The sequence below is a fragment of the Harpia harpyja genome, chromosome 4, assembly GCF_026419915.1.
Source record: "Harpia harpyja isolate bHarHar1 chromosome 4, bHarHar1 primary haplotype, whole genome shotgun sequence".
Taxonomy (NCBI): domain Eukaryota; kingdom Metazoa; phylum Chordata; class Aves; order Accipitriformes; family Accipitridae; genus Harpia; species Harpia harpyja.
The window spans coordinates 35,869,588-35,896,897 of record NC_068943.1 but is presented as its reverse complement, the minus strand read 5'-3'; positions in this window follow the sequence as shown (position 1 = coordinate 35,896,897).

The window sequence follows — 27,310 nt, the reverse complement described above, 5'->3', positions numbered from 1 at the left end:
GCTTTCAGGGCTGGCCCCATACTTGTGGGAGGAGCCGGACGTTTGCCTTTTCGGCAAGAGGCTCTGCCGCGGCCGAGCGCCATGAGATGTTGCGTCTCTGGGATAGCACAGATCCTCACTGCTGCTGTGCCTGTAGATAGGGCGCCAAGGCACCTTGAAGAGCAGAAACAGCTTTCAGGGCTGGGCCCTTCCTTGTGGGAGAAGGAGCAGAACGTTTGCGTTTTTGGCAAGAGGCTCTGCCGCGGCCGAGCGCCATGAGATGTTGCGTCTCTGGGAAAGCACAGATCCCCACTGCTGCTGTGCCTGTAGATAGGGCGCCAAGGCACCGTGAAGAGCAGCAAGAGCTTTCAGGGCTGGGCCCTTCCTTTTGGGAGAAGGAGCCGGACGTTTGCCTTTTCGGCAAGAGGCTCTGCCGCGGCCGAGCGCCATGAGATGTTGCGTCTCTGGGAAAGCACAGATCCCCACTGCTGTTGTGGCTGTAGATAGGGCGCCAAGGCACCGTGAAGAGCAGCAACAGCTTTCAGGGCTGGGCCATTCCTTGTGTGAGAAGGAGCCGGACTTTTGCCTTTTCGGCAAGAGGCTCTGCCGCGGCCGAGCGCCATGAGATGTTGCGTCTCTGGGAAAGCACAGATCCCCACTGCTGCTGTGCCTGTAGATAGGGCGCCAAGGCACCTTGAAGAGCAGCAACAGCTTTCAGGGCTGGCCCCATCCTTGTGGGAGGAGCCGGACGTTTGCCTTTTCGGCAAGAGGCTCTGCCGCGGCCGAGCGCCATGAGATGTTGCGTCTCTGGGAAAGCACAGATCCCCACTGCTGCTGTGCCTGTAGATAGGGCGCCAAGGCACCGTGAAGAGCAGCAACAGCTTTCAGTGCTGGGCCCTTCCTTGTGCAAGAAGGAGCAGAACGTTTGCCTTTTCGGCAAGAGGCTCTGCCACGGCCGAGCGCCATGAGATGTTGCGTCTCTGGGAAAGCACAGATCCCCACTGCTGCTGTGCGTCTAGATAGGGCGCCAAGGCACCTTGAAGAGCAGCAACAGCTTTCAGGGCTGGGCCCTTCCCTGTGGGAGAAGGAGCAGAACGTTTGCGTTTTTGGCAAGAGGCTCTGCCGCGGCCGAGCGCCATGAGATGTTGCGTCTCTGGGAAAGCACAGATCCCCACTGCTGCTGTGCCTGTAGATAGGGCGCCAAGACACCGTGAAGAGCAGCAACAGCTTTCAGGGCTGGCCCCATCCTTGTGGGAGGAGCCGGACGTTTGCCTTTTGGGCAAGAGGCTAGCCCGCGGCCGAGCGCCGTGAGATGTTGCGTCTCTGGGAAAGCACAGATCCCCACTGCTGTTCTGCCTGTAGATAGGGCGCCAAGGCACCGTGAAGAGCAGCAAGAGCTTTCAGGGCTGTACCCATCCTTGTGGGAGAAGGAGCCGGACATTTGCCTTTTCGGCAAGAGGCTCTGCCACAGCCGGGAGCCATGAGATGTTGCGTCTCTGGGAAAGCACAGATCCCCACTGCTGTTGTGCCTGTAGATAGGGTTCCAAGGGTAGGTGAAGAGCAGCAACAGCTTTCAGGGCTGGGCCCTTCCTTGTGGGAGAAGGAGCAGAACGTTTGCCTTTTCGGCAAGAGGCTCTGCCGCGGCCGAGCGCCATGAGATGTTGCGTCTCTGGGAAAGCACAGATCCCCAGTGCTGTTGTCTCTGTAGATAGGGCGCCAAGGCACCGTGAAGAGCAGCAACAGCTTTCAGGTCTGGGCCCTTCCTTGTGGGAGAAGGAGCCAGACTTTTGCCTTTTCGGCAAGAAGCTCTGACGCGGCCGAGCGCCATGAGATCTTGCGTCTCTGGGAAAGCACAGGTCCCCAGTGCTGTTGTGCCTGTAGATAGGGTGCCAAGGCACCGTGAAGAGCAGCAAGAGCTTTCAGGGCTGGGCCCTTCCTTTTGGGAGAAGGAGCCGGACGTTTGCCTTTTCGGCAAGAGGCTCTGCCGCGGCCGAGCGCCATGAGATGTTGCGTCTCTGGGAAAGCACAGATCCCCACTGCTGCTGTGCCTGTAGATAGGGCGCCAAGGCACCGTGAAGAGCAGCAACAGCTTTCAGGGCTGGCCCCATCCTTGTGGGAGGAGCCGGACGTTTGCCTTTTGGGCAAGAGGCTCTGCGGCGGCCGAGCGCCATCACATGTTGCGTTTCTGGGAAAGCACAGATCCCCACTGCTGCTGTGCCTGTAGATAGGGCGCCAAGGCACCGTGAAGAGCAGAAACAGCTTTCAGTGCTGGGCCCTTCCTTGTGCAAGAAGGAGCAGAACGTTTGCCTTTTCGGCAAGAGGCTCTGCTGCGGCCGAGCGCCATGAGATGTTGCGTCTCTGGGAAAGCACAGATCCCCACTGCTGTTGTGCCTGTAGATAGGGCGCCAAGGCACCGTGAAGAGCAGCAACAGCTTTCAGGGCTGGGCCCTTCCTTGTGGGAGAAGGAGCAGAACGTTTGCGTTTTTGGCAAGAGGCTCTGCCGCGGCCGAGCGCCATGAGATGTTGCGTCTCTGGGAAAGCACAGATCCCCACTGCTGCTGTGCCTGTAGATAGGGCGCCAAGGCACCGTGAAGAGCAGCAACAGCTTTCAGGGCTGGCCCCATCCTTGTGGGAGGAGCCGGACGTTTGCCTTTTCGGCAAGAGGCTCTGCCGCGGCCGAGCGCCATGAGATGTTGCGTCTCTGGGATAGCACAGATCCTCACTGCTGTTGTGCCTGTAGATAGTGCGCCCAGGCACCTTGAAGAGCAGAAACAGCTTTCAGGGCTGGGCCCTTCCTTGTGGGAGAAGGAGCAGAACGTTTGCGTTTTTGGCAAGAGGCTCTGCCGCGGCCGAGCGCCATGAGATGTTGCGTCTCTGGGAAAGCACAGATCCCCACTGCTGCTGTGCCTGTAGATAGGGCGCCAAGGCACCGTGAAGAGCAGCAAGAGCTTTCAGGGCTGGGCCCTTCCTTGTGGGAGAAGGAGCCGGACGTTTGCCTTCTCGGCAAGAGGCTCTGACGCGGCTGAGCGCCATGAGATATTGCGTCTCTGGGAAAGCAAAGATCCCCACTGCTGTTGTCTCTGTAGATAGGGTGCCAAGGCACCGTGAAGAGCAGCAACAGCTTTCAGGGCTGGGCCCTTCCTTTTGGGAGAAGGAGCAAAACGTTTGCATTTTCGGCAAGAGGCTCTGCCGCGTCCGAGCGCCATGAGATGTTGCGTCTCTGGGAAAGGAAAAATCCCCAGTGCTGTTGTCTCTGTAGATAGGGCGCCAAGGCACCGTGAAGAGCAGCAAGAGCTTTCAGGGCTGGGCCCTTCCTTTTGGGAGAAGGAGCCGGACGTTTGCCTTTTCGGCAAGAGGCTCTGACGCGGCTGAGCGCCATCACATGTTGCGTCTCTGGGAAAGCACAGATCCCCACTGCTGCTGTGCCTGTAGATAGGTCGCCAAGACACCGTGAAGAGCAGCAACAGCTTTCAGGTCTGGCCCCATCCTTGTGGGAGGAGCCAGACGTTTGCCTTTTCGTCAAGAGGCTCTGACGCGGCCGAGCGCCATGAGATGTTGCGTCTCTGGGAAAGCACAGATCCCCAGTGCTGTTGTGCCTGTACATAGGGTGACAAGGCACCTTTAAGAGCAGCAAGAGCTTTCAGGGCTGGGCTCTTCCTTGTGGGAGAAGGAGCCGGACGTTTGCCTTTTCGGCAAGAGGCTCTGCCGCGGCCGAGCGCCATGAGATGTTGCGTCTCTGGGAAAGCACAGATCCCCACTGCTGCTGTGCCTGTAGATAGGGCGCCAAGACATCGTGAAGAGCAGCAACAGCTTTCAGGGCTGGGCCCTTCCTTGTGGGAGAAGGAGCCGGACGTTTGCCTTTTCGTCAAGAGGATCTGCCGCGGCCGAGCGCCATGAGATGGTGCGTCTCTGGGAAAGCACAGATCCTCACTGCTGCTGTGCCTGTAGATAGGGCGACAAGGCACCGTGAAGAGCAGCAACAGCTTTCAGGGCTGGCCCCATCCTGGTGGGAGGAGCCGGACATTTGCCTTTTCGGCAAGAGGCTCTGCCGCGGCCGAGCGCCATGAGATGTTGCGTCTCTGGGAAAGCACAGATCCCCACTGCTGCTGTGCCTGTAGATAGGGTGCAAAGGCACCGTGAAGAGCAGCAACAGCTTTCAGTGCTGGGCCCTTCTTTGTGCAAGAAGGAGCAGAACGTTTGCGTTTTTGGCAAGAGGCTCTGCCGCGGCCGAGCGCCATGAGATGTTGCGTCTCTGGGAAAGCACAGATCCCCACTGCTGCTGTGCCTGTAGATAGGGCGCCAAGGCACCGTGAAGAGCAGCAAGAGCTTTCAGGGCTGGGCCCTTCCTTGTGGGAGAAGGAGCCGGACGTTTGCCTTTTCGGCAAGAGGCTCTGACGCGGCTGAGCGCCATGAGATATTGCGTCTCTGGTAAAGCAAAGATCCCCACTGCTGTTGTCTCTGTAGATAGGGCGCCAAGGCACCGTGAAGAGCAGCAAGAGCTTTGAGGGCTGGGCCCTTCCTTGTGGGAGAAGGAGCCGGACGATTGCCTTTTCGGCAAGAGGCTCTGCCGCGGCCGAGCGCCGTGAGATGTTGCGTCTCTGGGAAAGCACAGATCCCCAGTGCTGTTGTGCCTGTAGATAGGGCGCCAAGCCACCGTGAAGAGCAGCAACAGCTTTCAGGGCTGGGCCCTTCCTTGTGGGAGAAGGAGCCGGACGTTTGCCTTTTGGGCAAGAGGCTCTGCCGCGGCCGAGCGCCATGAGATGTTGCGTCTCTGGGAAAGCACCGATCCCCACTGCTGTTGTCTCTGTAGATAGGGCGCCAAGGCACCGTGAAGAGCAGCAAGAGCTTTCAGGGTGGGCCCTTCCTTGTGGGAGAAGGAGCCGGACATTTGCCTTTTCGGCAAGAGGCTGTGCCGCGGCCGAGCGCCATGAGATGTTGCGTCTCTGGGAAAGCACAGATCCCCAGTGCTGTTGTGCCTGTAGATAGGGTGCCAAGGCACCGTGAAGAGCAGCAAGAGCTTTCAGGGCTGGGCCCTTCCTTGTGGGAGAATGAGCCGGACGTTTGCCTTTTCGGCAAGAGGCTCTGCCGCGGCCGAGCGCCATGAGATGTTGCGTCTCTGGGAAAGCACAGATCCCCACTGCTGCTGTGCCTGTAGATAGGGCGCCAAGGCACCGTGAAGAGCAGCAACAGCTTTCAGGGCTGGGGCCTTCCTTGTGGGAGGAGCTGGACGTTTGCCTTTTGGGCAAGAGGCTCTGCCGCGGCCGAGCGCCATCACATGTTGCGTCTCTGGGAAAGCACAGATCCCCACTGCTGCTGTGCCTGTAGATAGGGCGCCAAGGCACCGTGAAGAGCAGCAACAGCTTTCAGTGCTCGGCCCTTCCTTGTGCAAGAAGGAGCAGAACGTTTGCCTTTTCGGCAAGAGGCTCTGCTGCGGCCGAGCGCCATGAGATGTTGCGTCTCTGGGAAAGCACAGATCCCAACTGCTGTTGTGCCTGTAGATAGGGCGCCAAGGCACCGTGAAGAGCAGCAAGAGCTTTCAGGGCTGGGCCCTTCCTTGTGGGAGAAGGAGCAGAACGTTTGCGTTTTTGGCAAGAGGCTCTGCCGCGGCCGAGCGCCATGAGATGTTGCGTCTCTGGGAAAGCACAGATCCCCACTGCTGCTGTGCCTGTAGATAGGGCGCCAAGACACCGTGAAGAGCAGCAACAGCTTTCAGGGCTGGCCCCATCCTTGTGGGAGGAGCCGGACGTTTGCCTTTTGGGCAATAGGCTAGCCCGCGGCCGAGCGCCGTGAGATGTTGCGTCTCTGGGAAAGCACAGATCCCCACTGCTGTTCTGCCTGTAGATAGGGCGCCAAGGCACCGTGAAGAGCAGCAAGAGCTTTCAGGGCTGTACCCATCCTTGTGGGAGAAGGAGCCGGACATTTGCCTTTTCGGCAAGAGGCTCTGCCACAGCCGGGAGCCATGAGATGTTGCGTCTCTGGGAAAGCACAGATCCCCAGTGCTGTTGTGCCTGTAGATAGGGTTCCAAGGGTAGGTGAAGAGCAGCAACAGCTTTCAGGACTGGGACCTTCCTTGTGGGAGAAGGAGCAGAACGTTTGCCTTTTCGGCAAGAGGCTCTGCCGCGGCCGAGCGCCATGAGATGTTGCGTCTCTGGGAAAGCACAGATCCCCACTGCTGTTGTGCCTGTAGATAGGGCGCCAAGGCACCGTGAAGAGCAGCAACAGCTTTCAGGGCTGGGCCCTTCCTTGTGGGAGAAGGAGCCGGACGTTTGCCTTTTCGGCAAGAGGCTCTGCCGCGGCCGAGCGCCATAGAGATCTTGCGTCTCTGGGAAAGCACAGATCCCCACTGCTGTTGTGCCTGTAGATAGGGCGCCAAGGCACCGTGAAGAGCAGCAACAGCTTTCAGGGCTGGGCCCTTCCTTGTGGGAGAAGGAGCCGGACGTTTGCCTTTTCGGCAAGAGGCTCTGCCGCGGCCGAGCGCCATGAGATGTTGCGTCTCTGGGAAAGCAAAGATCCCCAGTGCTGTTGTCTCTGTAGATAGGGCGCCAAGACACCGTGAAGAGCAGCAACAGCTTTCAGGTCTGGCCCCATCCTTGTGGGAGGAGCCAGACGTTTGCCTTTTCGTCAAGAGGCTCTGACGCGGCCGAGCGCCATGAGATGTTGCGTCTCTGGGAAAGCACAGATCCCCAGTGCTGTTGTGCCTGTACATAGGGTGACAAGGCACCGTGAAGAGCAGCAAGAGCTTTCAGGGCTGGGCTCTTCCTTGTGGGAGAAGGAGCCGGACGTTTGCCTTTTCGGCAAGAGGCTCTGCCGCGGCCGAGCGCCATAGAGATCTTGCGTCTCTGGGAAAGCACAGGTCCCCAGTGATGTTGTTCCTGTAGATAGGGCGCTAAGGCACCGTGAAGAGCAGCAACAGCTTTCAGGGCTGGGCCCTTCCTTGTGGGAGAAGGAGCAGAACGTTTGCCTTTTCGGCAAGAGGCTCTGCCGCGGCCGAGCGCCATGAGATGTTGCGTCTCTGGGAAAGCACAGATCCTAACTGCTGCTGTGTCTGTAGTTAGGGTGCCAAGGCACCGTGAAGAGCAGCAAGAGCTTTCAGGGCTGGGCCCTTCCTTGTGGGAGAAGGAGCCGGATGTTTGCCTTTTCGGCAAGAGGCTCTGCCGCGGCCGAGCGCCTTGAGATGTTGCGTCTCTGGGAAAGCACATATCCTCACTGCTGCTGTGCCTGTAAATAGGGTGCCAAGGTACCGTGAAGAGCAGCAAGAGCTTTCAGGGCTGGGCCCTTCCTTGTGGGAGAAGGAGCCGGACGTTTGCCTTTTCGTCAAGAGGCTCTGACGCGGCCGAGCTCCATGAGATGTTGCGTCTCTGGGAAAGCACAGATCCCCAGTGCTGTTGTGCCTGTACATAGGGTGACAAGGCACCATGAAGAGCAGCAAGAGCTTTCAGGGCTGGGCTCTTCCTTGTGGGAGAAGGAGCCGGACGTTTGCCTTTTCGGCAAGAGGCTCTGCCGCGGCCGAGCGCCATGAGATGTTGCGTCTCTGGGAAAGCACAGATCCCCACTGCTGTTGTGCCTGTAGATAGGGCGCCAAGGCACCGTGAAGAGCAGCAACAGCTTTCAGGGCTGGGCCCTTCCTTGTGGGAGAAGGAGCCGGACGTTTGCGTTTTCGGCAAGAGGCTCTGACGCGGACGAGCGCCATGAGATGTTGCGTCTCTGGGAAAGCAAAGATCCCCAGTGCTGTTGTCTCTGTAGATAGGGCGCCAAGACACCTTGAAGAGCAGCAACAGCTTTCAGGTCTGGCCCCATCCTTGTGGGAGGAGCCAGACGTTTGCCTTTTCGTCAAGAGGCTCTGCCGCGGCCGAGCGCCATGATATGTTGCGTTTCTGGGAAAGCACAGATCCCCAGTGCTGTTGTGCCTGTACATAGGGTGACAAGGCACCGTGAAGAGCAGCAAGAGCTTTCAGGGCTGGGCTCTTCCTTGTGGGAGAAGGAGCCGGACGTTTGCCTTTTCGGCAAGAGGCTCTGCCACAGCCGGGCGCCATGAGATGTTGCGTCTCTGGGAAAGCACAGATCCCCACTGCTGTTGTGCCTGTAGATAGGGTGCCAAGGCACCGTGAGGAGCAGCAACAGCTTTTCAGGGCTGGGCCCTTCCTTGTGGGAGAAGGAGCCGGACGTTTGCCTTTTCGGCAAGAGGCTCTGCCGCGGCCGAGCGCCATGAGATGTTGCGTCTCTGGGAAAGCACAGATCCCCAGTGCTGTTGTCTCTGTAGATAGGGCGCCAAGGCACCATGAAGAGCAGCAACAGCTTTCAGGGCTGGGCCCTTCCTTGTGGGAGAAGGAGCCGGACGTTTGCCTTTTCGGCAAGAGGCTCTGCCGCGGCCGAGCGCCATGAGATGTTGCATCTCTGGGAAAGCACAGATCCCCACTGCTGTTGTCTCTGTAGATAGGGTGCCAAGGCACTGTGAAGAGCAGCAACAGCTTTCATGGCTGGGCCCTTCCTTGTGGGAGAAGGAGCCGGACGTTTGCCTTTTCGGCAAGAGGCTATGCCGCGGCCGAGCGCCATGAGACGTTGCGTCTCTGGGAAAGCACAGGTCCCCAGTGATGTTGTTCCTGTAGATAGGGCGCTAAGGCACCGTGAAGAGCAGCAACAGCTTTCAGGGCTGGGCCCTTCCTTGTGGGAGAATGAGCAGAACGTTTGCCTTTTCGGCAAGAGGCTCTGCCGCGGCCGAGCGCCATGAGATGTTGCGTCTCTGGGAAAGCACAGATCCTAACTGCTGCTGTGCCTGTAGTTAGGGTGCCAAGGCACCGTGAAGAGCAGCAAGAGCTTTCAGGGCTGGGCCCTTCCTTGTGGGAGAAGGAGCCGGATGTTTGCCTTTTCGGCAAGAGGCTCTGCCGCGGCCGAGCGCCTTGAGATGTTGCGTCTCTGGGAAAGCACATATCCTCACTGCTGCTGTGCCTGTAAATAGGGTGCCAAGGTACCGTGAAGAGCAGCAAGAGCTTTCAGGGCTGGGCCCTTCCTTGTGGGAGAAGGAGCCGGACGTTTGCCTTTTCGGCAAGAGGCTCTGCCGCAGCCGAGCGCCATGAGATGTTGCGTCTCTGGGAAAGCACAGATCCCCAGTGCTGTTGTGCCTGTACATAGGGTGACAAGGCACCGTGAAGAGCAGCAAGAGCTTTCAGGGCTGGGCTCTTCCTTGTGGGAGAAGGAGCCGGACGTTTGCCTTTTCGGCAAGAGGCTCTGCCGCGGCCGAGCGCCATGAGATGTTGCGTCTCTGGGAAAGCACAGATCCCCACTGCTGTTGTGCCTGTAGATAGGGCGCCAAGGCACCGTGAAGAGCAGCAACAGCTTTCAGGGCTGGGCCCTTCCTTGTGGGAGAAGGAGCCGGACGTTTGCCTTTTCGGCAAGAGGCTCTGCCGCGGCCGAGCGCCATAGAGATCTTGCGTCTCTGGGAAAGCACAGATCCCCAGTGCTGTTGTCTCTGTAGATAGGGCGCCAAGACACCGTGAAGAGCAGCAACAGCTTTCAGGTCTGGCCCCATCCTTGTGGGAGGAGCCAGACGTTTGCCTTTTCGTCAAGAGGCTCTGACGCGGCCGAGCGCCATGAGATGTTGCGTCTCTGGGAAAGCACAGATCCCCAGTGCTGTTGTGCCTGTACATAGGGTGACAAGGCACCGTGAAGAGCAGCAAGAGCTTTCAGGGCTGGGCTCTTCCTTGTGGGAGAAGGAGCCGGACGTTTGCCTTTTCGGCAAGAGGCTCTGCCGCGGCCGAGCGCCATAGAGATCTTGCGTCTCTGGGAAAGCACAGATCCCCACTGCTGTTGTGCCTGTAGATAGGGCGCTAAGGCACCGTGAAGAGCAGCAAGAGCTTTCAGGGCTGGGCCCTTCCTTGTGGGAGAAGGAGCCGGACGTTTGCCTTTTCGGCAAGAGGCTCTGCCGCGGCCGAGCGCCATGAGATGTTGCGTCTCTGGGAAAGCAAAGATCCCCAGTGCTGTTGTGCCTGTACATAGGGTGACAAGGCACCGTGAAGAGCAGCAAGAGCTTTCAGGGCTGGGCTCTTCCTTGTGGGAGAAGGAGCCGGACGTTTGCCTTTTCGGCAAGAGGCTCTGCCGCGGCCGAGCGCCATAGAGATCTTGCGTCTCTGGGAAAGCACAGATCCCCACTGCTGTTGTGCCTGTAGATAGGGTGAAAAGGCACCGTGAAGAGCAGCAAGAGCTTTCAGGGCTGGGCCCTTCCTTGTGGGAGAAGGAGCCGGACGTTTGCCTTTTCGGCAAGAGGCTCTGCCGCGGCCGAGCGCCATGAGATGTTGCGTCTCTGGGAAAGCAAAGATCCCCAGTGCTGTTGTCTCTGTAGATAGGGTGCCAAGGCACCGTGAAGAGCAGCAAGAGCTTTCAGGACTGGGCCCTTCCTTGTGGGAGAAGGAGCCAGACGTTTGCCTTTTCGGCAAGAGGCTCTGCCGCGGCCGAGCGCCATGAGATGTTGCGTCTCTGGGAAAGCACAGATCCTAACTGCTGCTGTGTCTGTAGTTAGGGTGCCAAGGCACCGTGAAGAGCAGCAACAGCTTTCAGGGCTGGTCCCTTCCTTGTTGGAGAAGGAGCCGGATGTTTGCCTTTTCGGCAAGAGGATCTGCCGCGGCCGAGCGCCTTGAGATGTTGCGTTTCTGGGAAAGCACAGATCCCCAGTGCTGTTGTGCCTGTAGATAGGGTGAAAAGGCACCGTGAAGAGCAGCAAGAGCTTTCAGGTCTGGGCCCTTCCTTGTGGGAGAAGGAGCCGGACGTTTGCCTTTTCGGCAAGAGGCTCTGCCACAGCCGGGCGCCATGAGATGTTGCGTCTCTGGGAAAGCACAGATCCCCACTGCTGTTGTGCCTGTAGATAGGGTGCCAAGGCACCGTGAAGAGCAGCAAGAGCTTTCAGGGCTGGGCCCTTCCTTGTGGCAGAAGGAGCCGGACGTTTGCCTTTTCGGCAAGAGGCTCTGCCGCGGCCGAGCGCCATGAGATGTTGCGTCTCTGGGAAAGCAAAGATCCCCACTGCTGTTGTCTCTGTAGATAGGGCGCCAAGACACCGTGAAGAGCAGCAACAGCTTTCAGGTCTGGCCCCATCCTTGTGGGAGGATCCAGACGTTTGCCTTTTCATCAAGAGGCTCTGACGCGGCCGAGCGCCATGAGATGTTGCGTCTCTGGGAAAGCACAGATCCCCAGTGCTGTTGTGCCTGTACACAGGGTGACAAGGCACCGTGAAGAGCAGCAAGAGCTTTCAGGGCTGGGCTCTTCCTTGTGGGAGAAGGAGCCGGACGTTTGCCTTTTCGGCAAGAGGCTCTGCCGCGGCCGAGCGCCATAGAGATCTTGCGTCTCTGGGAAAGCACAGATCCCCACTGCTGTTGTGCCTGTTGATAGGGTGAAAAGGCACCGTGAAGAGCAGCAAGAGCTTTCAGGGCTGGGCCCTTCCTTGTGGGAGAAGGAGCCGGACGTTTGCCTTTTCGGCAAGAGGCTCTGCCACAGCCCGGCGCCATGAGATGTTGCGTCTCTGGGAAAGCACAGATCCCCACTGCTGTTGTGCCTGTAGATAGGGTGCCAAGGCACCGTGAAGAGCAGCAAGAGCTTTCAGGGCTGGGCCCTTCCTTGTGGGAGAAGGAGCCGGACGTTTGCCTTTTCGGCAAGAGGCTCTGCCGCGGCCGAGCGCCATTGGATGTTGCGTCTCTAGGAAAGCAAAGATCCCCAGTGCTGTTGTCTCTGTAGATAGGGCGCCAAGGCACCGTGAAGAGCAGCAAGAGCTTTCAGGGCTGGGCCCTTCCTTGTGGGAGAAGGAGCCGGACGTTTGCCTTTTCGGCAAGAGGGTCTGCCGCGGCCGAGCGCCATGAGACGTTGCGTCTCTGGGAAAGCACAGGTCCCCAGTGATGTTGTTCCTGTAGATAGGGCGCTAAGGCACCGTGAAGAGCAGCAACAGCTTTCAGGGCTGGGCCCTTCCTTGTGGGAGAATGAGCAGAACGTTTGCCTTTTCGGCAAGAGGCTCTGCCGCGGCCGAGCGCCATGAGATGTTGCGTCTCTGGGAAAGCACAGATCCTAACTGCTGCTGTGTCTGTAGTTAGGGTGCCAAGGCACCGTGAAGAGCAGCAAGAGCTTTCAGGGCTGGGCCCTTCCTTGTGGGAGAAGGAGCCGGATGTTTGCCTTTTTGGAAAGAGGCTCAGCCGCGGCCGAGCGCCTTGAGATGTTGCGTTTCTGGGAAAGCACATATCCTCACTGCTGCTGTGCCTGTAAATAGGGTGCCAAGGTACCGTGAAGAGCAGCAAGAGCTTTCAGGGCTGGGCCCTTCCTTGTGGGAGAAGGAGCCGGACGTTTGCCTTTTCGGCAAGAGGCTCTGCCGCGGCCGAGCGCCATCAGATGTTGCGTCGCTAGGAAAGCAAAGATCCCCAGTGCTGTTGTCTCTGTAGATAGGGCGCAAAGGCACCGTGAAGAGCAGCAAGAGCTTTCAGGGCTGGGCCCTTCCTTGTGGGAGAAGGAGCCGGACGTTTGCCTTTTCGGCAAGAGGCTCTGCCGCGGCCAAGCGCCATGAGATGTTGCGTCTCTGGGAAAGCACAGGTCCCCAGTGCTGTTGTGCCAGTAGATAGGGCGCTATAGGCACCGTGAAGAGCAGCAACAGCTTTCAGGGCTGGGCCCTTCCTTGTGCGAGAAGGAGCAGAACGTTTGCCTTTTCGGCAAGAGGCTCTGCCGCGGCCGAGCGCCATGAGATGTTGCGTCTCTGGGAAAACACAGATCCCCACTGCTGCTGTGCCTGTAGTTAGGGAGCCAAGGCACCGTGAAGAGCAGCAACAGCTTTCAGGGCTGGGCCCTTCCTCGTTTGAGAAGGAGCCGGACGTTTGCCTTTTCGGTAAGAGGCTCCATCGCGGCCGAGGGCCTTGAGATGTTGCGTCTCTGGGAAAGCACAGATCCTCACTGCTGCTGTGCGTGTACATAGGGCGCCAAGGTACCGTGAAGAGCAGCAAGAGCTTTCAGGGCTGGGCTCTTCCTTGTGGGAGAAGGAGCCGGACGTTTGCCTTTTCGGCAAGAGGCTCTGCCACAGCCGGGCGCCATGAGATGTTGCGTCTCTGGGAAAGCACAGATCCCCAGTGCTGTTGTGCCTGTAGATAGGGTGCCAAGGCACCGTGAAGAGCAGCAAGAGCTTTCAGGGCTGGGCCCTTCCTTGTGGGAGAAGGAGCCGGACTTTTGCCTTTTCGGCAAGAGGCTCTGCCGCGGCCGAGCTCCATGAGATGTTGCGTCTCTGGGAAAGCAAAGATCCCCAGTGCTGTTGTCTCTGTAGATAGGGTGCCAAGGCACCGTGAAGAGCAGCAAGAGCTTTCAGGTCTGGGCCCTTCCTTGTGGGAGAAGGAGCCGGACGTTTGCCTTTTCGGCAAGAGGCTCTGCCAAGCCGGGCGCTATGAGATGTTGCGTCTCTGGGAAAGCACAGATTCCCACTGCTGTTGTGCCTGTAGATAAGGTGCCAAGGCACCGTGAAGAGCAGCAAGAGCTTTCAGGGCTGGGCCCTTCCTTGTGGGAGAAGGAGCCGGACGTTTGCCTTTTCGGCAAGAGGCTCTGCCGCGGCCGAGCGCCATGAGATGTTGCATCTCTGGGAAAGCACAGATCCCCACTGCTGTTGTCTCTGTAGATAGGGTGCCAAGGCACCGTGAAGAGCAGCAACAGCTTTCATGGCTGGGCCCTTCCTTGTGGGAGAAGGAGCCGGACGTTTGCCTTTTCGGCAAGAGCCTATGCCGCGGCCGAGCGCCATGAGACGTTGCGTCTCTGGGAAAGCACAGATCCCCAGTGCTGTTGTGCCTGTACATAGGGTGACAAGGCACCGTGAAGAGCAGCAAGAGCTTTCAGGGCTGGGCTCTTCCTTGTGGGAGAAGGAGCCGGACGTTTGCCTTTTCGGCAAGAGGCTCTGCCGCGGCCGAGCGCCATGAGATGTTGCGTCTCTGGGAAAGCACAGATCCCCACTGCTGTTGTGCCTGTAGATAGGGCGCCAAGGCACCGTGAAGAGCAGCAACAGCTTTCAGGGCTGGGCCCTTCCTTGTGGGAGAAGGAGCCGGACGTTTGCCTTTTCGGCAAGAGGCTCTGCCGCGGCCGAGCGCCATAGAGATCTTGCGTCTCTGGGAAAGCACAGATCCCCACTGCTGTTGTGCCTGTAGATAGGGCGCCAAGGCACCGTGAAGAGCAGCAACAGCTTTCAGGGCTGGGCCCTTCCTTGTGGGAGAAGGAGCCGGACGTTTGCCTTTTCGGCAAGAGGCTCTGCCGCGGCCGAGCGCCATGAGATGTTGCGTCTCTGGGAAAGCAAAGATCCCCACTGCTGCTGTGCCTGTAGATAGGGCGCCAAGACACCGTGAAGAGCAGCAACAGCTTTCAGGTCTGGCCCCATCCTTGTGGGAGGAGCCAGACGTTTGCCTTTTCGTCAAGAGGCTCTGACGCGGCCGAGCGCCATGAGATGTTGCGTCTCTGGGAAAGCACAGATCCCCAGTGCTGTTGTGCCTGTACATAGGGTGACAAGGCACCGTGAAGAGCAGCAAGAGCTTTCAGGGCTGGGCTCTTCCTTGTGGGAGAAGGAGCCGGACGTTTGCCTTTTCGGCAAGAGGCTCTGCCGCGGCCGAGCGCCATAGAGATCTTGCGTCTCTGGGAAAGCACAGATCCCCACTGCTGTTGTGCCTGTAGATAGGGCGCTAAGGCACCGTGAAGAGCAGCAAGAGCTTTCAGGGCTGGGCCCTTCCTTGTGGGAGAAGGAGCCGGACGTTTGCCTTTTCGGCAAGAGGCTCTGCCGCGGCCGAGCGCCATGAGATGTTGCGTCTCTGGGAAAGCACAGGTCCCCAGTGCTGTTGTGCCAGTAGATAGGGCGCCAAGGCACCGTGAAGAGCAGCAACAGCTTTCAGGGCTGGGCCCTTCCTTGTGCGAGAAGGAGCCGGACGTTTGCCTTTTCGGCAAGAGGCTCTGCCGCGGCCGAGCGCCATGAGATGTTGCGTCTCTGGGAAAACACAGATCCCCACTGCTGCTGTGCCTGTAGTTAGGGAGCCAAGGCACCGTGAAGAGCAGCAACAGCTTTCAGGGCTGGGCCCTTCCTCGTTTGAGAAGGAGCCGGACGTTTGCCTTTTCGGTAAGAGGCTCCATCGCGGCCGAGGGCCTTGAGATGTTGCGTCTCTGGGAAAGCACAGATCCTCACTGCTGCTGTGCCTGTACATAGGGCGCCAAGGTACCGTGAAGAGCAGCAAGAGCTTTCAGGGCTGGGACCTTCCTTGTGGGAGAAGGAGCCGGACGTTTGCCTTTTCGGCAAGAGGCTCTGCCACAGCCGGGCGCCATGAGATGTTGCGTCTCTGGGAAAGCACAGATCCCCAGTGCTGTTGTGCCTGTAGATAGGGTGCCAAGGCACCGTGAAGAGCAGCAAGAGCTTTCAGGGCTGGGCCCTTCCTTGTGGGAGAAGGAGCCGGACGTTTGCCTTTTCGGCAAGAGGCTCTGCCGCGGCCGAGCTCCATGAGATGTTGCGTCTCTGGGAAAGCAAAGATCCCCAGTGCTGTTGTCTCTGTAGATAGGGTGCCAAGGCACCGTGAAGAGCAGCAAGAGCTTTCAGGTCTGGGCCCTTCCTTGTGGGAGAAGGAGACGGACGTTTGCCTTTTCGGCAAGAGGCTCTGCCGCGGCCGAGCTCCATGAGATGTTGCGTCTCTGGGAAAGCAAAGATCCCCAGTGCTGTTGTCTCTGTAGATAGGGTGCCAAGGCACCGTGAAGAGCAGCAAGAGCTTTCAGGGCTGGGCCCTTCCTTGTGGGAGAAGGAGCCGGACGTTTGCCTTTTCGGCAAGTGGCTCTGCCACAGCCGGGCGCCATGAGATGTTGCGTCTCTGGGAAAGCACAGATCCCCACTGCTGTTGTGCCCTTAGATAGTAGTGCCAAGGCACCGTGAAGAGCAGCAACAGCTTTCAGGGCTGGGCCCTTCCTTGTGGGAGAAGGAGCCGGACGTTTGCCTTTTCGGCAAGAGGATCTGCCGCGGCCGAGCGCCATCAGATGTTTCGTCTCTAGGAAAGCAAAGATCCCCAGTGCTGTTGTCTCTGAAGATAGGGCGCCAAGACATCGTGAAGAGCAGCAAGAGCTTTCAGGGCTGGGCCCTTCCTTGTGGGAGAAGGAGCCGGACGTTTGCCTTTTCGGCAAGAGGCTCTGCCGCGGCCGAGCGCCATGAGATGTTGCGTCTCTGGGAAAGCAAAGATCCCCAGTGCTGTTGTCTCTGTAGATAGGGCGCCAAGGCACCGTGAAGAGCAGCAAGAGCTTTCAGGGCTGGGCCCTTCCTTGTGGGAGAAGGAGCCGGACGTTTGCCTTTTCGGCAAGAGGCACTGCCGCGGCCGAGCGCCATGAGATGTTGCATCTCTGGGAAAGCACAGATCCCCACTGCTGTTGTGCCTGTAGTTACGGTGCCAAGGCACCGTGAAGAGCAGCAACAGCTTTCAGGGCTGGGCCCTTCCTCGTTTGAGAAGGAGCCGGATGTTTGCCTTTTCGGTAAGAGGCTCTGCCGCGGCCGAGCGCCTTGAGATGTTGCGTCTCTGGGAAAGCACAGATCCTCACTGCTGTTGTGCCTGTAGATAGGGTGCCAAGGCACCGTGAAGAGCAGCAAGAGCTTTCAGGGCTGGGCCCTTCCTTGTGGGAGAAGGAGCCGGACGTTTGCCTTTTCGGCAAGAGGCTCTGCCGCGGCCGAGCGCCATCAGATGTTGCGTCTCTAGGAAAGCAAAGATCCCCAGTGCTGTTGTCTCTGTAGATAGGGCGCCAAGGCACCGTGAAGAGCAGCAAGAGCTTTCAGGGCTGGGCTCTTCCTTGTGGGAGAAGGAGCCGGACGTTTGCCTTTTCGGCAAGAGGCTCTGCCGCGGCCGAGCGCCATGAGACGTTGCGTCTCTGGGAAAGCACAGGTCCCCAGTGATGTTGTCTCTGTAGATAGGGCGCCAAGGCACCGTGAAGAGCAGCAACAGCTTTCAGGGCTGGGCCCTTCCTTGTGGGAGAATGAGCAGAACGTTTGCCTTTTAGGCAAGAGGCTCTGCCGCGGCCGAGCGCCATAGAGATCTTGCGTCTCTGGGAAAGCACAGATCCCCAGTGCTGTTGTGCCTGTACATAGGGTGCCAAGGCACCGTGAAGAGCAGCAAGAGCTTTCAGGGCTGGGCCCTTCCTTGTGGGAGAAGGAGCCGGATGTTTGCCTTTGCAGCAAGAGGCTCTGCCGCGGCCGAGCGCCATGAGATGTTGCATCTCTGGGAAAGCACAGATCCCCACTGCTGTTGTGCCTGTAGATAGGGTGCCAAGGCACCGTGAAGAGCAGCAACAGCTTTCATGGCTGGGCCCTTCCTTGTGGGAGAAGGAGCCGGATGTTTGCCTTTTCGGCAAGAGGCTCTGCCACAGCCGGGCGCCATGAGATGTTGCGTCTCTGGGAAAGCACAGATCCCCACTGCTGTTGTGCCTGTAGATAGGGTGCCAAGGCACCGTGAAGAGCAGCAAGAGCTTTCAGGGCTGGGCCCTTCCTTGTGGGAGAAGGAGCCGGACGTTTGCCTTTTCGGCAAGAGGCACTGCCGCGGCCGAGCGCCATGAGATGTTGCGTCTCTGGGAAAGCAAAGATCCCCACTGCTGTTGTGCCTGTAGATAGGGCGCCAAGGCACCGTGAAGAGCAGCAAGAGCTTTCAGGGCTGGGCCCTTCCTTGTGGGAGAAGGAGCCGGACGTTTGCCTTTTCGGCAAGAGGCTCTGCCGCAGCCGAGCGCCATGAGATGTTGCGTCTCTGGGAAAGCACAGATCCCCACTGCTGTTGTGTCTGTAGATAGGGCGCCAAGGCACCGTGAAGAGCAGCAAGAGCTTTCAGGGCTGGGCCCTTCCTTGTGGGAGAAGGAGCCGGACGTTTGCCTTTTCGGCAAGAGGCTCTGCCGCGGCCGAGCGCCATGAGATGTTGCATCTCTGGGAAAGCACAGATCCCCACTGCTGTTGTGCCTGTAGATAGGGTGCCAAGGCACCGTGAAGAGCAGCAACAGCTTTCATGGCTGGGCCATTCCTTGTGGGAGAAGGAGCCGGATGTTTGCCTTTTCGGCAAGAGGCTCTGCCACAGCCGGGCGCCATGAGATCTTGCGTCTCTGGGAAAGCAAAGATCCCCACTGCTGTTGTGCCTGTAGATAGGGCGCCAAGGCATGGTGAAGAGCAGCAAGAGCTTTCAGGGCTGGGCCCTTCCTTGTGGGAGAAGGAGCCGGACGTTTGCCTTTTCGGCAAGAGGCTCTGCCGCGGCCGAGCGCCATAGAGATCTTGCGTCTCTGGGAAAGCACAGATCCCCACTGCTGTTGTGCCTGTAGATAGGGTGAAAAGGCACCGTGAAGAGCAGCAAGAGCTTTCAGGGCTGGGCCCTTCCTTGTGGGAGAAGGAGCCGGACGTTTGCCTTTTCGGCAAGAGGCTCTGCCACAGCCGGGCGCCATGAGATGTTGCGTCTCTGGGAAAGCACAGATCCCCACTGCTGTTGTGCCTGTAGATAGGGTGCCAAGGCACCGTGAAGAGCAGCAAGAGCTTTCAGGGCTGGGCCCTTCCTTGTGGGAGAAGGAGCCGGACGTTTGCCTTTTCGGCAAGAGGCTATGCCACAGCCGGGCGCCATGAGATGTTGCGTCTCTGGGAAAGCACAGATCCCCACTGCTGTTGTGCCTGTAGATAGGGTGCCAAGGCACCGTGAAGAGCAGCAACAGCTTTCAGGGCTGGGCCCTTCCTTGTGGGAGAAGAAGCCGGACGTTTGCCTTTTCAGTAAGAGGCTCCGTCGCGGCCGAACGCCTTGAGATGTTGCGTCTCTGGGAAAGCACAGATCCTCACTGCTGCTGTGCCTGTAGATAGGGCGCCAAGGTACCGTGAAGAGCAGCAACAGCTTTCAGGGCTGGGACCTTCCTTGTGGGAGAAGGAGCCGGACGTTTGCCTTTTCGGCAAGAGGCTCTGCCACAGCCGGGCGCCATGAGATGTTGCGTCTCTGGGAAAGCACAGATCCCCACTGCTGTTGTGCCTGTAGATAGGGTGCCAAGGCACCGTGAAGAGCAGCAACAGCTTTCAGGGCTGGGCCCTTCCTTGTGGGAGAAGGAGCCGGACGTTTGCCTTTTCGGCAAGAGGCTCTGCCGCGGCCGAGCGCCATGAGATGTTGCGTCTCTGGGAAAGCAAAGATCCCCACTGCTGTTGTGCCTGTAGATAGGGCGCCAAGGCACCGTGAAGAGCAGCAAGAGCTTTCAGGGCTGGGCCCTTCCTTGTGGGAGAAGGAGCCGGACGTTTGCCTTTTCGGCAAGAGGCTCTGCTGCGGCCGAGCGCCATGAGATGTTGCGTCTCTGGGAAAGCACAGATCCCCAGTGCTGTTGTGCCTGTAGATAAGGTGCCAAGGCACCGTGAAGAGCAGCAAGAGCTTTCAGGGCTGCGACCTTCCTTGTGGGAGAAGGAGCCGGACGTTTGCCTTTTCGGCAAGAGGCTCTGCCACAGCCGGAGCCATGAGATGTTGCGTCTCTGGGAAAGCACAGATCCCCACTGCTGTTGTGCCTGTAGATAGGGTGCCAAGGCACCGTGAAGAGCAGCAAGAGCTTTCAGGGCTGGGCCCTTCCTTGTGGGAGAAGGAGCCGGACGTTTGCCTTTTCGGCAAGAGGCTATGCCACAGCCGGGCGCCATGAGATGTTGCGTCTCTGGGAAAGCACAGATCCCCACTGCTGTTGTGCCTGTAGATAGGGTGCCAAGGCACCGTGAAGAGCAGCAACAGCTTTCAGGGCTGGGCCCTTCCTTGTGGGAGAAGAAGCCGGACGTTTGCCTTTTCAGTAAGAGGCTCCATCGCGGCCGAACGCCTTGAGATGTTGCGTCTCTGGGAAAGCACAGATCCTCACTGCTGCTGTGCCTGTAGATAGGGCACCAAGGTACCGTGAAGAGCAGCAACAGCTTTCAGGGCTGGGACCTTCCTTGTGGGAGAAGGAGCCGGACGTTTGCCTTTTCGGCAAGAGGCTCTGCCACAGCCGGGCGCCATGAGATGTTGCGTCTCTGGGAAAGCACAGATCCCCACTGCTGTTGTGCCTGTAGATAGGGTGCCAAGGCACCGTGAAGAGCAGCAAGAGCTTTCAGGGCTGGGCCCTTCCTTGTGGGAGAAGGAGCCGGACGTTTGCCTTTTCGGCAAGAGGCTCTGCCGCGTCCGAGCGCCATGAGATGTTGCGTCTCTGGGAAAGCAAAGATCCCCACTGCTGTTGTGCCTGTAGATAGGGCACCAAGGCACCGTGAAGAGCAGCAAGAGCTTTCAGGGCTGGGCCCTTCCTTGTGGGAGAAGGAGCCGGACGTTTGCCTTTTCGGCAAGAGGCTCTGCTGCGGCCGAGCGCCATGAGATGTTGCGTCTCTGGGAAAGCACAGATCCCCAGTGCTGTTGTGCCTGTAGATAGGGCGCCAAGGCACCGTGAAGAGCAGCAACAGCTTTCAGGGCTGGGCCCTTCCTTGTGGGAGAAGGAGCCGGACGTTTGCCTTTTCGGCAAGAGGCTCTGCCGCAGCCGAGCGCCATGAGATGTTGCGTCTCTGGGAAAGCACAGATCCCCAGTTCTATTGTGCCTGTAGATAGGGCGCCAAGGGTAGGTGAAGAGCAGCAAGAGCTTTCAGGGCTGGGCCCTTACTTGTGGGAGTGGGAGCCGGACGTTTGCCTTTTCGGCAAGAGGCTCTGCCGCGGCCGAGCGCCATGAGATGTTGCGTCTCTGGGAAAGCACAGATCCCCACTGCAGTTGTGCCTGTAGATATGGTGCCAAGGCACCGTGAAGACCAGCAAGAGCTGTCAGGCCTGGGCCCTTCCTTGTGGGAGAAGGAGCCGGACGTTTGCCTTTTCGGCAAGAGGCTCTGCCACAGCCGGGCGCCATGAGATGTTGCGTCTCTGGGAAAGCACAGATCCCCACTGCTGTTGTGCCTGTAGATAGGGTGCCAAGGCACCGTGAAGAGCAGCAAGAGCTTTCAGGGCTGGGCCCTTCCTTGTGGGAGAAGGAGCCGGACGTTTGCCTTTTCGGCAAGAGGCTCTGCCGCGGCCGAGCGCCATGAGATGTTGCGTCTCTGGGAAAGCAAAGATCCCCACTGCTGTTGTGCCTGTAGATAGGGCGCCAAGGCACCGTGAAGAGCAGCAAGAGCTTTCAGGGCTGGGCCCTTCCTTGTGGGAGAAGGAGCCGGACGTTTGCCTTTTCGGCAAGAGGCTCTGCCGCAGCCGAGCGCCATGAGATGTTGCGTCTCTGGGAAAGCACAGATCCCCACTGCTGTTGTGTCTGTAGATAGGGCGCCAAGGCACCGTGAAGAGCAGCAAGAGCTTTCAGGGCTGGGCCCTTCCTTGTGGGAGAAGGAGCCGGACGTTTGCCTTTTCGGCAAGAGGCTCTGCCGCGGCCGAGCGCCATGAGATGTTGCATCTCTGGGAAAGCACAGATCCCCACTGCTGTTGTGCCTGTAGATAGGGTGCCAAGGCACCGTGAAGAGCAGCAACAGCTTTCATGGCTGGGCCATTCCTTGTGGGAGAAGGAGCCGGATGTTTGCCTTTTCGGCAAGAGGCTCTGCCACAGCCGGGCGCCATGAGATCTTGCGTCTCTGGGAAAGCAAAGATCCCCACTGCTGTTGTGCCTGTAGATAGGGCGCCAAGGCATGGTGAAGAGCAGCAAGAGCTTTCAGGGCTGGGCCCTTCCTTGTGGGAGAAGGAGCCGGACGTTTGCCTTTTCGGCAAGAGGCTCTGCCGTGGCCGAGCGCCATAGAGATCTTGCGTCTCTGGGAAAGCACAGATCCCCACTGCTGTTGTGCCTGTAGATAGGGTGAAAAGGCACCGTGAAGAGCAGCAAGAGCTTTCAGGGCTGGGCCCTTCCTTGTGGGAGAAGGAGCCGGACGTTTGCCTTTTCGGCAAGAGGCTCTGCCGCGGCCGAGCGCCATGAGATGTTGCGTCTCTGGGAAAGCACAGATCCCCAGTGCTGTTGTGCCTGTACATAGGGTGACAAGGCACCTTGAAGAGCAGCAAGAGCTTTCAGGGCTGGGCCCTTCCTTGTGGGAGAAGGAGCCGGACGTTTGCCTTTTCGGCAAGAGGCTCTGCCGCGGCCGAGCGCCATGAGATGTTGCGTCTCTGGGAAAGCAAAGATCCCCACTGCTCTTGTCTCTGTAGATAGGGCGCCAAGGCACCGTGAAGAGCAGCAACAGCTTTCAGGGCTGGGCCCTTCCTTGTGGTAGTAGGAGCCGGACGTTTGCCTTTTCGGCAAGAGGCTCTGCCGCGGCCGAGCGCCATGAGATGTTGCGTCTCTGGGAAAGCACAGATCCCCACTGCTGTTGTGCCTGTAGATAGGGCACCAAGACACCGTGAAGAGCAGCAACAGCTTTCAGGGCTGGCCCCATCCTTGTGGGAGGAGCCGGACGTTTGCCTCTTCGGCAAGAGGCTCTGACGCGGCTGAGCGCCATGAGATGTTGCGTCTCTGGGAAAGCACAGATCCCCACTGCTGTTGTGGCTGTAGATAGGGCGCCAAGGCACCGTGAAGAGCAGCAACAGCTTTCAGGGCTGGGTCATTCCTTGTGTGAGAAGGAGCCGGACATTTGCCTTTTCGGCAAGAGGCTGTGCCGCGGCCGAGCGCCATGAGATGTTGCGTCTCTAGGAAAGCACAGATCCCCAGTGCTGTTGTCTCTGTAGATAGGGCGCCAAGGCACCGTGAAGAGCAGCAAGAGCTTTCAGGGCTGGGCCCTTCCTTGTTTGATAAGGAGCCAGACTTTTGCCTTTTCGGCAAGAGGCTCTGACGCGGCCGAGCGCCATGAGATCTTGCGTCTCTGGGAAAGCACAGGTCCCCAGTGCTGTTGTGCCTGTAGATAGGGTGCCAAGGCACCGTGAAGAGCAGCAAGAGCTTTCAGGGCTGGGCCCTTCCTTTTGGGAGAAGGAGCCGGACGTTTGCCTTTTCGGCAAGAGGCTCTGCCGCGGCCGAGCGCCATGAGATGTTGCGTCTCTGGGAAAGCACAGATCCCCACTGCTGCTGTGCCTGTAGATAGGGCGCCAAGGCACCGTGAAGAGCAGCAACAGCTTTCAGGGCTGGGCCCTTCCTTGTGCAAGAAGGAGCAGAACGTTTGCCTTTTCGGCAAGAGGCTCTGCTGCGGCCGAGCGCCATGAGATGTTGCGTCTCTGGGAAAGCACAGATCCCAACTGCTGTTGTGCCTGTAGATAGGGCGCCAAGGCACCGTGAAGAGCAGCAAGAGCTTTCAGGGCTGGGCCCTTCCTTGTGGGAGAAGGAGCAGAACCTTTGCGTTTTTGGCAAGAGTCTCTGCCGCGGCCGAGCGCCATGAGATGTTGCGTCTCTGGGAAAGCACAGATCCCCACTGCTGCTGTGCCTGTAGATAGGGCACCAAGACACCGTGAAGAGCAGCAACAGCTTTCAGGGCTGGCCCCATCCTTGTGGGAGGAGCCGGACGTTTGCCTTTTCGGCAAGAGGCTCTGACGCGGCTGAGCGCCATGAGATGTTGCGTCTCTGGGAAAGCACAGATCCCCACTGCTGTTGTGGCTGTAGATAGGGCGCCAAGGCACCGTGAAGAGCAGCAAGAGCTTTCAGGGCTGGGCCCTTTCTTGTGGGAGATGGAGCCGGACGTTTGCCTTTTCGGCAAGAGGCTCTGCGCGGCCGAGCACCATGAGATGTTGCGTCTCTGGGAAAGCACAGATCCCCAGTGCTGTTGTGCCTGTACATAGGGTGACAAGGCACCGTGAAGAGCAGCAAGAACTTTCAGGGCTGGGCTCTTCCTTGTGGGAGAAGGAGCCGGACGTTTGCCTTTTCGGCAAGAGGCTCTGCCGCGGCCGAGCGCCATGAGATGGTGCGTTTCTGGGAAAGCACAGATCCTCACTGCTGCTGAGCCTGTAGATAGGGTGCCAAAGCACCGTGAAGAGCAGCAAGAGCTTTCAGGGCTGGGCCCTTCCTTGTGGGAGAAGGAGCCGGACGTTTGCCTTTTCGGCAAGAGGCTCTGCCGCGGCCGAGCGCCATGAGATCTTGCGTCTCTGGGAAAGCAAAGATCCCCACTGCTGTTGTCTCTGTAGATAGGGCGCCAAGGCACCGTGAAGAGCAGCAAGAGCTTTCAGGGCTGGGCCCTTCCTTGTGGGAGAAGGAGCCGGACGTTTGCCTTTTCGGCAAGAGGCTCTGCGCGGCCGAGCGCCATGAGATCTTGCGTCTCTGGGAAAGCAAAGATCCCCAGTGCTGTTGTCTCTGTAGATAGGGCGCCAAGGCACCGTGAAGAGCAGCAAGAGCTTTCAGGGCTGGGCCCTTCCTTGTGGGAGAAGGAGACGGACGTTTGCCTTTTCGGCAAGAGGCACTGCGTGGCCGAGCGCCATGAGATGTTGCGTCTCTGGGAAAGCAAAGATCCCCACTGCTGTTGTGCCTGTAGATAGGGTGCCAAGGCACCGTGAAGAGCAGCAACAGCTTTCAGGGCTGGGCCCTTCCTTGTGGGAGAAGGAGCCGGACGTTTGCCTTTTCGGCAAGAGGCTCTGCCGCAGCCGAGCGCCATGAGATGTTGCGTCTCTGGGAAAGCACAGATCCCCACTGCTGCTGTGCCTGTAGATAGGGCGCCAAGACACCGTGAAGAGCAGCAACAGCTTTCAGGTCTGGCCCCATCCTTGTGGGAGGAGCCAGACGTTTGCCTTTTCGTCAAGAGGCTCTGACGCGGCCGAGCGCCATGAGATGTTGCGTCTCTGGGAAAGCACAGATCCCCAGTGCTGTTGTGCCTGTACATAGGGTGACAAGGCACCGTGACGAGCAGCAAGAGCTTTCAGGGCTGGGCTCTTCCTTGTGGGAGAAGGAGCCGGACGTTTGCCTTTTCGGCAAGAGGCTCTGCCGCAGCCGAGCGCCATGAGATGTTGCGTCTCTGGGAAAGCACAGATCCCCACTGCTGCTGTGCCTGTAGATAGGGCGCCAAGACATTGTGAAGAGCAGCAACAGCTTTCAGGGCTGGGCCCTTCCTTGTGGGAGAAGGAGCCGGACGTTTGCCTTTTCGGCAAGAGGCTCTGCCGCGGCCGAGCGCCATGAGATGGTGCGTCTCTAGGAAAGCAAAGATCCCCAGTGCTGTTGTCTCTGTAGATAGGGCGCCAAGGCACCGTGAAGAGCAGCAACAGCTTTCAGGGCTGGGCCCTTCCTTGTGGGAGAAGGAGCCGGACGTTTGCCTTTTCGGCAAGAGGGTCTGCGCGGCCGAGCGCCATTGGATGTTGCGTCTCTGGGAAAGCAAAGATCCCCAGTGCTGTTGTCTCTGTAGATAGGGCGCCAAGGCACCGTGAAGAGCAGCAAGAGCTTTCAGGGCTGGGCCCTTCCTTGTGGGAGAAGGAGCCGGACGTTTGCCTTTTCGGCAAGAGGCTCTGCCGCGGCCGAGCGCCATAGAGATCTTGCGTCTCTGGGAAAGCACAGATCCCCACTGCTGTTGTGCCTGTAGATAGGGCGCTAAGGCACCGTGAAGAGCAGCAAGAGCTTTCAGGGCTGGGCCCTTTCTTGTGGGAGATGGAGCCGGACGTTTGCCTTTTCGGCAAGAGGCTCTGCGCGGCCGAGCACCATGAGATGTTGCGTCTCTGGGAAAGCAAAGATCCCCACTGCTGTTGTGCCTGTAGATAGGGCGCCAAGGGTAGGTGAAGAGCAGCAACAGCTTTCAGGGCTGGGCCCTTCCTTGTGGGAGAAGGAGCCGGACGTTTGCCTTTTCGGCAAGAGGCTCTGCCGCAGCCGAGCGCCATGAGATGTTGCGTCTCTGGGAAAGCACAGATCCCCACTGCTGCTGTGCCTGTAGATAGGGCGCCAAGACACCGTGAAGAGCAGAACAGCTTTCAGGTTTGGCCCCATCCTTGTGGGAGGAGCCAGACGTTTGCCTTTTTGTCAAGAGGCTCTGACGCGGCCGAGCGCCATGAGATGTTGCGTCTCTGGGAAAGCACAGATCCCCAGTGCTGTTGTGCCTGTACATAGGGTGACAAGGCACCGTGAAGAGCAGCAACAGCTTTCAGGGCTGGGCTCTTCCTTGTGGGAGAAGGAGCCGGACGTTTGCCTTTTCGGCAAGAGGCTCTGCCGCGGCCGAGCGCCATGAGATGGTGCGTCTCTGGGAAAGCACAGATCCTCACTGCTGCTGAGCCTGTAGATAGGGTGACAAGGCACCGTGAAGAGCAGCAAGAGCTTTCAGGGCTGGGCCCTTCCTTGTGGGAGAAGGAGCCGGACGTTTGCCTTTTCGGCAAGAGGCTCTGCCGCGGCCGAGCGCCATTGGATGTTGCGTCTCTAGGAAAGCAAAGATCCCCAGTGCTGTTGTCTCTGTAGATAGGGCGCTAAGGGTAGGTGAAGAGCAGCAAGAGCTTTCAGGGCTGGGCCCTTCCTTGTGGGAGAAGGAGCCGGACGTTTGCCTTTTCGTCAAGAGGCTCTGACGCGGCCGAGCGCCATGAGATGTTGCGTCTCTGGGAAAGCACAGATCCCCACTGCTGTTGTGCCTGTACATAGGGTGACAAGGCACCGTGAAGAGCAGCAAGAGCTTTCAGGGCTGGGCTCTTCCTTGTGGGAGAAGGAGCCGGACGTTTGCCTTTTCGGCAAGAGGCTCTGCCGCGGCCGAGCGCCATGAGATGTTGCGTCTCTGGGAAAGCACAGATCCCCACTGCTGTTGTGCCTGTACATAGGGTGACATGGCACCGTGAAGAGCAGCAACAGCTTTCAGGTCTGGCCCCATCCTTGTGGGAGAAGGAGCCGGACTTTTGCCTTTTCGGCAAGAGGCTCTGCCGCGGCCGAGCGCCATGAGATGTTGCGTCTCTAGGAAAGCAAAGATCCCCAGTGCTGTTGTCTCTGTAGATAGGGCGCCAAGGCACCGTGAAGAGCAGCAAGAGCTTTCAGGGCTGGGCCCTTCCTTGTGGGAGAAGGAGCCGGACGTTTGCCTTTTCGGCAAGAGGCTCTGCCGCGTCCGAGCGCCATGAGATGTTGCGTCTCTGGGAAAGCACAGATCCCCACTGCTGTTGTGCCTGTAGATAGGTCGCCAAGACACCGTGAAGAGCAGCAACAGCTTTCAGGTCTGGCCCCATCCTTGTGGGAGGAGCCAGACTTTTGCCTTTTCGTCAGGAGGCTCTGCCACAGCCGAGCGCCATGAGATGTTGCGTCTCTGGGAAAGCACAGATCCCCACTGCTTTTGTGCCTGTACATAGGGTGACAAGGCACCGTGAAGAGCAGCAAGAGCTTTCAGGGCTGGGCTCTTCCTTGTGGGAGAAGGAGCCGGACGTTTGCCTTTTCGGGAAGAGGCTCTGCCGCGGCCGAGCGCCATGAGATGGTGCGTTTCTGGGAAAGCACAGATCCTCACTGCTGCTGAGCCTGTAGATAGGGTTCCAAGGGTAGATGAAGAGCAGCAAGAGCTTTCAGGGCTGGGCCCTTCCTTGTG